Below are 9,196 nucleotides of genomic sequence, written 5' to 3' on the forward strand. Positions count from 1 at the left end.
CCTTGGTTAAGGGAACATGAGAATGCCTTTATACAGCTCAAGGTACAATTGTCCAACCCGCCTGCCCTAGGCATACCTGACTACTCGAAACCATTTATTCTTTTCTGTAGTGAATGAAATAAGGTGGCATTGGGTCTTTTAGCCCAGCAACATACTGGAGGGTACCGGCTGATAGCATATTTTAGCACCCAATTGGATGTAGTAGCTTCTGGATTACCTGCGTACCTGAGGGTAGTTGCAGCTGCAGCCATCTTAGTGGACCTTGCCGCTTCCATTATCTTAGGACACAGCCCCTTTTTAGCTGTCTCTCATGCAGCTCACGCTTTACTTTTGAAGATGAAAATGCAATATTTATCTCCCTCTAGACTGACAAAATATGAATTGATTTTACTTGCTAACCCTTCCCTTCAAATTGTGAGATGTCCAGTACTTAACTTGACATCATTAATCCCCACCTTGGATTAGGGTAAACCCCATACCTGTCTTATTGTTGTTAACTCTTCCCTGCCTCCTAGGTTAGATCTCCAGGACGTGCCTTTACAAAATCCAGATCTGGTACTTTTCATCGATGGATCCTGTCTGTGCAACCAAAATGGACAGCTGTCAACTGCTTATGCTGTCTGTTCCCAAAACTCTGTATTGTTAACTGGAATGTTACCACCTGGTTTATCCACTGAAGTAGCCGAATTAGTAGTGATCTCTCGACTGCCTGTCAATTGGCTAAAGATAAAACAGCCAATATATATACTTACTCCTGCTATGTGCATGGTGTAGTGCATGGCTTTGGCACCTTATGGAAAGAAACTGGATTCCTTACATCAAGTGGTACTATTATCAAAAATGCATTTTATGTTGACATATTGTTACACCATCTTTTGCTACCAAAACAAGTTTCTGTTATTAAAATTGCAGCTCACCAGTCTGATGACTCTTTTGAGAGCAAGGGAAACACTATGGCAGACTGGGCTGCGAAACAAGCTGCTCTTTCCATCTCTGTTCAGGGACAAACAACCCAGCTGTGTGTATTTCAACAGGTGTTCCAGATGCCTACCTTTTCAAATCTGTGTTTATTGAATTTACAAAACATGGCATCAGATTCCGAAGTGCCTCAGTGGATACATGCAAATTGTAAACGTGGCAAAGACTCCATCTGGAGACATCCAGATGGGTGTCTTGTAGCACCAAAGGCATGTTTACACCAACTGATTCACGTCTATCATCTTCCCATTCATTTGGGCCAGAACTCACAAATTAAACTGATCCAGTGTGATTGGTATGCACCTGGTCTTTTGGAATCTGTGCACCATTTTGTGTCCAGTTGTTCAATCTATTTACAGTTTAACATTTTGAAAGGTGCCCAGGTCCAACCCCAGCCTCTACCAAAACCATCAGGTCCCTTTTGTGCACTCCAATGGGATTTTATCGAACTACCTCCTTCTGCATGTTTCAAATATGTTCTCACTATAATTGATGTTTTCTCTGGCTAGGTTGAGGTCTATCCATGTTCCAAGAATTATGCTATTTTTGTGGCTAAGAAGCTATGCACTGAATGTATTCCTCATTTTGGGGTTCCATGCCATATTTATTCTGACAGAGGCATGCACTTTACCTCACAACTGACACAAGCAATTTGCAAAATGCTAGGTATTGTATTGAAATTTCATTGCCCTTATAGACCTGAAGCCTCTGGCATTATTGAAAGGGCAAACCAAACTATCAAGGTATGACTATCTAAGCTTACTGCAGAAACTGGCCTCGCCTGGGTACAAGCATTACCTTTAGTATTAGTCTCTATGTGGGGCCAAACTTATCAGTCCAAGGGTCTTTCTCCACACAAAATTATTATGGGTGAACCCATCTGTATGCCTCTCACCTCACCACCTCCTTTTTCTGACTATCAGTTACATGATGCTAATTTATTGTCCTACTGCAAATCTCTTGTTTCTGTTTTACAGCACCACCACCATGAGGCCATAAAAGCTCAAGCTCTACCTGAACCTGACCTGGCAAACTGCCTTCAACCAGGAGACTGGGTGTATGTTAAATCCTTCAGTTGGAAAACTGCCTTGCAGCCCCATTGGAAGAGGCCCTAGCTAGTTTTTCTCACCACCTCCTCTGCTGTTCGAGTACAAGGATCATCCACCTGAATGCACGTTTCACAGCTCAGGAAAAATCATGACTTCAGAAGACCAACAACCACTTTCCTTCTCTTCACCTAAGGACATCCTGGAACCTGTTACACGTTGCACCTGGAGCCACACTACGCCACCCTCCTAAAGCCGTGAACTTTCTCTTACCTCCTCAGCCATGACCATAGCTCCCTCTGATACTATACCTCTCCTGACAGACTCAACTGATTCCTCACTCAAGACATTTCATCCTTTTGGCACAGCTGTACAACTGCAAGCTCAACCATCCTTGTGGGCCACAGCATTTCCACAGAAACATTATAAATTCATTTGCAGCATACTTCTTGTACTCTTCATTTTGCTGTTGTGTCCATTTCTTTTTTCATCTACCTTCACCAGTCTGGTGACCACCCACATATTCATGTTCACCGATGAGCAACTAGTTGGCACCCGAACATTAACACGTATCATGCCTTCAAGTTAATGTATGTCCCCTCTTTCAATGTCAGTAATTGTTGGGTTTGCACCACAATTCTCACCACTCATTATGGCATTTTATTCACCAGCTTTCCCCTCAACACTTCTATGTACCAGCCTATTTTAACCAACCTCACTGGGGGATCCTAACAAGACTGTGTCACTTTTGTTGGCCTTTTACCAGCATGGCATTTTGTGTCTCAAGCAAAATGGATCCAAGACAGTGGGGTGGAGCAGTTGCGACATTTCTGTCATGAGAGTCTGCCTTGCCATCCTTCTACCTTCCATTTCAAATCAATCAAGGGTCAAATTAGGAGCCATAGTCAAGTCCCCAAATGATGTGGACATCCTACAGAAGGGCCTCGCTGAGACAAATGCCTGGTGTCAGAGCCATGGCCTCAAGCTCAATGCCAAAATGTGCAGTGTCATCCCCTTTGGAAAAACTCTGTACCCATGAGCACATAGGCAGCAATATACTTAACATCGAATGTGTGATAAGAGACCTTGGGACTCAGGTAGACAGTAGTTTCTCCTTTGATAGTCACATCGCCACAGTAGTCAGGAAGTCCTTCTATGTAGCACACCTCATCATAAAAGGGTTCTCATTCCCCTCTACTCGACACTCATTAGACCCATTATAGAGTACAATGCCCCTTTTGGAATGTACCTCACAAGACATCTGCAGCAGCCGGAAAGGCCACAGAAGTATCTCACAAAGAGGATTACTGGCCTCAAACAAATGCCCTACACTGACCATCTCAAAAAACTCCAGCTTTACTCCATAGCATATCACCTACACCAAGGTGATCTCTGCCTAACATATAAAGCTATGTCAAACCCAGAGCTGTTGGACATGCTACACCTAATGAAATCCCAATCCCTCCAAGCTACACACTCTAGGGACCTAAACCTTGTCACCACAATAAACAGGGCATGCTGGAGGGATAGATTCCTGGGAAATAGGAAATACATCCCGGGGATCACTTCTGTGTCTCTGCTCGGCAATGGCACAGGAAAATAACTTTCTTGGGTGGCGTAAGCCAGGGAACCTTGTTGGCTAAGCTTATGTAGGCCCTTGAGCCAATAGCCTAGTACCTACCTATGAACCTATGAACCAAAGTGGCGTCTTTTTCTGACTGGAGAATGTGCCCACAGGGTACAACCAGAAAGAAAGCAACATCAAAGAGACTAAATAGCATGCACAAACTATTTCATCAGCAATAATGAATTTTCAAAGATGAAATGCAGGGACATAATCTCTCTAAATACACTCAAATGCAAGATGACCTGGGATTCAATGTATTTTTTCCATACTGTTATTAACAATAAAGCCTCTGAAAATGTCTCAAGGGTAATACTGAATGATGGCTGCTACTTTATTTGTGGGAAAAGAGCATACAAATGGCTACCTGAAAATTGGTCTGGCAGCTGTTTCCTGGCCTACTTAGTCCCAGACATACGACATGTATATATTTTACCCCTGGGAAAAATTAAAAATACTCGAGAAGTGAAGGCCCCCAATAATCCTGTGGGTGAGGTGGATGCATCCTGGATCTATCACCATGATCTTGCCTATGCCAGCAGTAAAGGGTTAGCACATATGGACCTCGGGGACAATGTCATTTCCTGGGTTGGCATGATACCTTTTTATGGGGAGGTAAAATCAATTTGGAAGCTAAGGAAACTGTTGAAGCTCTTTGAAATCCTGAGCAATGCAACTTTTTCAGCACTAGAACTTATAACTGATGAGTTGATAGCTATGAGAGTTGTGGTCCTATAAAACCATATGGCTGTTGATTTCATACTTGCAGCTAAAGGGGATACTTGTGCTTTAATCCATGAGAAGTGCTGTACTTTTATTCCTGATAACCAGCATGAGATAACCAGCCATTTGGAGCTGATCCAGAAGGTGTTGAAACTGTCGGACGCTAAGGAATCCAATAACTCCACTTCGGCATGGTTAACCAACCTATTCTCTGGCTGGGGTGGTGGCATACTGAAACTACTAATGCTGATAACTATTTTTGCCTTAATAACCTTTCTGGTTCTGTTTTTAATAAAGAAATTAATCTGTAAATAGTTGGTTGCCAAGGCAGCAAAATTTCAATCAAAGCTTTACATGCCAATTTTTAAAGATAAAAGTAATGAAGTAAGTGTGTGCAATAATGCTGAGATTTCAGATGTTATGGTAATGTTGAGTTATGGAAAAATGTTTGACAGACTATATGGTAATGCTTAATCAGCATCAAATGGGGGATTATAAAATCTGAAAGGTCAAAAACAGGAATATTGAAGGTTAAGAGTACATGATTGACTGCACGAAATAAGCAAGCACTGAGCTAAATAAAGTTATGTGGTCAGGGAAAAAAGTCCTTATATGGACTTATGCCCGATTTTCTTTTTCTACCTAGTAATATGTATTCAGGTGTGTCTTAATGCTTACAGGGAACTACCTGATTGGTATATGCAAATCCTTCATTGTCTATTGGTGTACCTATTCAACTTAGTATCAGTATTATCAAAGCATATATAAGCCCACAGTTTATTTTGCTTGAGGAAATTCCCTACATTGATTTTGGGCCTCCCTCATGGGTGTTAATAAAACTAACTATGAAAGAGAGAACTGGTGCTGCGTATTCTTTTTAATTTGTGATTGACTATTTGAGTAACAGTACTATTTCAAGTATCTTGTGGCAGCAGGTGTTAGTGTAAGACTGCAATACACATGGCCCTGGGCTGAAATACAGCATATTCCATACACTTTTACTGTTGTTCCACTTCCTGTTATAGTCACTCTCACTTATAATGCTTGACATAGTCTATATGATGTTAATTATATGTATGGGGGATGAGACACTAATATTGAGACAGTTATTTATTTATTTATTTATTTATTTATTTAGTTAGTTAGTTAGTTAGTTATCTATGTATTATCACATTTATTATCAAATGTATCACTGTGGGTACGCTGTGTAGTATGTTCCTGTAAATTTCTGCTATCTGGAATGTCATGGCCTTCACACCTGTCTAACACACATACATACACAACTACCTGTGTAATTTTTCACTGCTTGCACCTGTTGCGCACCACTTACCATTGCACAAACACATTGCTTGGCAATGCACACCACTGAGCACCATGTCGACATGACAGTAAGTGGTGCACAACATTTTCAAACAGTGTGCACACTCCCAGTAAATGTGATAACTGGAATTGGTGGGAAACCATCATTCTCCATTACTCTTGATCCATGATAGACATGGCAGGGATTCATTGACAGGGTGTGAGATTTAGAGCTCAGAGACAAGATGTCCAGAAGTCCCAGAATTTTACTGGACTCCTAGTGAAACACCGCAGTGCCAGGTTGCTGCAGAGAGACTATTCTGGATCCCAGTGTAAGTCAGAGGCTTAGGATAGCTTTGGCACAGGCTGTGAACAGTGCCACTGATATCCCCTACACTGGTGGCCAATGTAGGCACCACTTTAATGACCTATGTCAGCAGAAGAGGGTATTCTTGATGCTTGGATTGAGGAATTTATGACAAAGGATAGGACAGAAGACATCTCACAGATGTGTAAGTACCAACTATAAAGAGTACATGTAAGGCTTAAAATCTGAATATAGGCAAGACTGGTATTCATAATGGTATTCTGTTCTGTTTTTTTCTACAGCTGCTATGGAAAGGGAGTTCAATGTTAGGACCCATGACATTAGATTGGCGAGGATGAGATAGGCACATCATATGTATGCAGCAGAATAGTAGCATTATTATAGCATTAAAAGTCAAACATAGCTTGTTTGGTATTTTATACAGTTGTATCAAATTGAGCATGCATGTCTCAAGTGTAAAATCAAGTATGCATGCAATAGTCTGAAGAGCAAACCAAGACTGTGATATTAGACTTTAGTCAGAGGCAGTGGGTTCAAATGCCACACTTCCCAAATATACAAAACACATTAATTCTTCAGTTATGTTTAACTTAAAGGTTTAAAGTGAAAGCTCTATAACAGTGGCACACATGCCCTGTTGTAAAATGTAATCTATATAATTAGTCCACGCATATGTAAAGGAGTACTTGCTGCAGTCTGTAGTATAGTGTGCATCTGTTAGGAGCTGCTAGCCATGAAAGTAATAGTTATCTCTTAGGGGTGGTAGTCTTAAGAGTAATGGTTAACATAATAGAGTCAAATAATTGTACTAATGCATTGTATGCTACATATGAAGGTACTAATCTTATCTCTTTGTTTCTCTCTCTCACAACCATTATCTCTCTTGTTTATTTTTTATATTATGTGTTGTCAAAATGTGTCCATGGCATCCATGTGTACCACAACACAAAATGCATCATCACAGCACAGTGGGGTAGGCCTGCCCCACAGGATCTACCTGCCCAACACTCCACCAGCCCCGACACTGTTACCCAGCACATCTGAAAGCAAGCCTGGCAGCACCACCTCTGTTGCCCCTGCACTACCTGCCTCCTCAGGTAGTCCTGCCATGGAGGATAGCCCTGTGGTTCCCTGCTGGAGCAATGGCAGAGGTGGTGAGCTTATCACCCCATGCTGAACTGTTAGGGATGGTGACTAGGGTTGTACGCCACACAGTTGGTGCATGCCAATACTGGATGGAGGGGCTGCTCTCCCTCATTTTATGTAAGACTAGGAGGAGGAGGAGGACACATCAAGAACTCCAGCCAGTGGAGGAGTGAGGTGACAGTTATGACAGTCCAGTGGGTGAGGACTTGATTCTCGCTGTCACCCAGCTTAAGACCATGGGTACTGGACGTCCCCACCCTCAATCCATCCATGGTGTCCAATGACCTGTTGTGTCCATCACCATCACTGTCTTATCTTGTTTGTCTTGTCTGTCTGCAATTGCTTCCTCACCTACACAACTTACCAGACCCAGATATAACTATGCCCCTTCTGCAACATTCCTCTCTCTCTTTAAAAAAATGTGTTCTTTCCTACCTCCCTCCTGCAGATTCCTGTATTGCTTTCCATTTGTTCTTCCCCCTGCTTGCTCCATATTTCACCACTGTCCTCTCTTCCCCATTTTATTTTTTAATACATTATTGCGTGATGGTGTGCATCACACACCAACATGCAGCAACAGTAATACAAAAGAACTTAAAAGTGTTAGACTCAGTTGCATTCAAATCCAGTACCATCTAGCCCCAGAAGGAATACATCACTGCATTAACTGCATTAGCATGTGCTGCCACAGAGTCAGTTAAGTAGCAGGTGTATTCCACAGACTCAGTACTAATTGTCAGACTTTATCAATGCTGCTGCTGGAATACTTACACAACATTCCCTTATTTACTAATCATTCTTAAGGTCTCTCTTTTGCCCATTGCATAATGCCACACAAACAAGATAAGCACAGCCAAACCTTCCATTCATTCCTCCATTGCTCATGATTGCGCTAACCACTGCATTGTGCAAACAATGGCCAAAAAACATGGGTTCATAGATTAGTATGAGACTAACTCCCCCTTGGGGCCACTTTAAGCCTAGCCAATTACCTTATGTAAGAATCAAATGCTGCACTTTGTGTCTTTAAAGTAAACACCTGAATCATTATACCAACCTCCCACCCCAATAAAATAATAATAGTAAAAAACTGACATAGAAAACACAATTTGCACACAAATGAAGAGGTGGTTGGATGTTAATGAAACAGAACCTGTGAATTGTACACTGCTTACTTGCATTTCCAACCTTGACAGATATACATGTAACACTTTGTAAGTCTAACCTGACACACCCACCTGATGTAGGCATTCACACTTGCCATTCATGAAACAGAAACACTGAGGGAGTACCTGCACTATGTTTACATCCATACATGAGTCAAACTTTTTGGGATTCAGCAATTCTAATGAGTTCAGTCCACATTTGCACCGTCACCATGCTGACAGCCCTGAATCTATACCAGACAACAATCATGCAGCTAGGAAAACTGAAGGGGAGCTGAACTGTTTATGTGTGGAACACAGAAGAGAGGATATTACTTTGGGATATGTCTGCACAGAGGAGTACAGATTTCTAGATGGCATGTCTGCATTTCATCAGCTGCATGTTGCACGTGCTGACATGTAACTATGAATAGTCTGTTTAATGACTTTTATATTTATTTTGAGTAGCACACTTTTACACTTTTATCTGCCTGTATTACTTACACATGTGTTGTTTATCTGGGGGTGGTGAGCAAAGCTGCTTTTTTGTCATGGCACAAAAAAAAGGATTGTGTTGCTGTTGTTAGTCTCCTTTTGTTGCATCCAGCCTGTGTCTAATGTTGTCAGATGTTAAGGACAGTCATGTACAAATCTCACACATTTTACTTTTTATTCTATCCAGGTAGACTCCTTTCCATGTCTCTATTCCAAAAGTTTTGGAATTTACTGAGGACACCAGCACAGTATCTACATTGTTGCTTTATAGCTTGTTGAATAGCTCCAGCATGTTAGATTGGTTAATTAGCATGTAATTCAGCTGCTTATGCTGTAATTAACATGCCACAGTGTTTACCTTGTTTGCATGGGAGTGCTCACCTGTACATGGCACTTATTGAATCTAAAAGTT

The sequence above is a fragment of the Protopterus annectens genome, chromosome 16.part0 (assembly GCF_019279795.1).
Source record: "Protopterus annectens isolate FY-2018-M chromosome 16.part0, PAN1.0, whole genome shotgun sequence".
Lineage (NCBI taxonomy): Eukaryota > Metazoa > Chordata > Ceratodontiformes > Protopteridae > Protopterus > Protopterus annectens.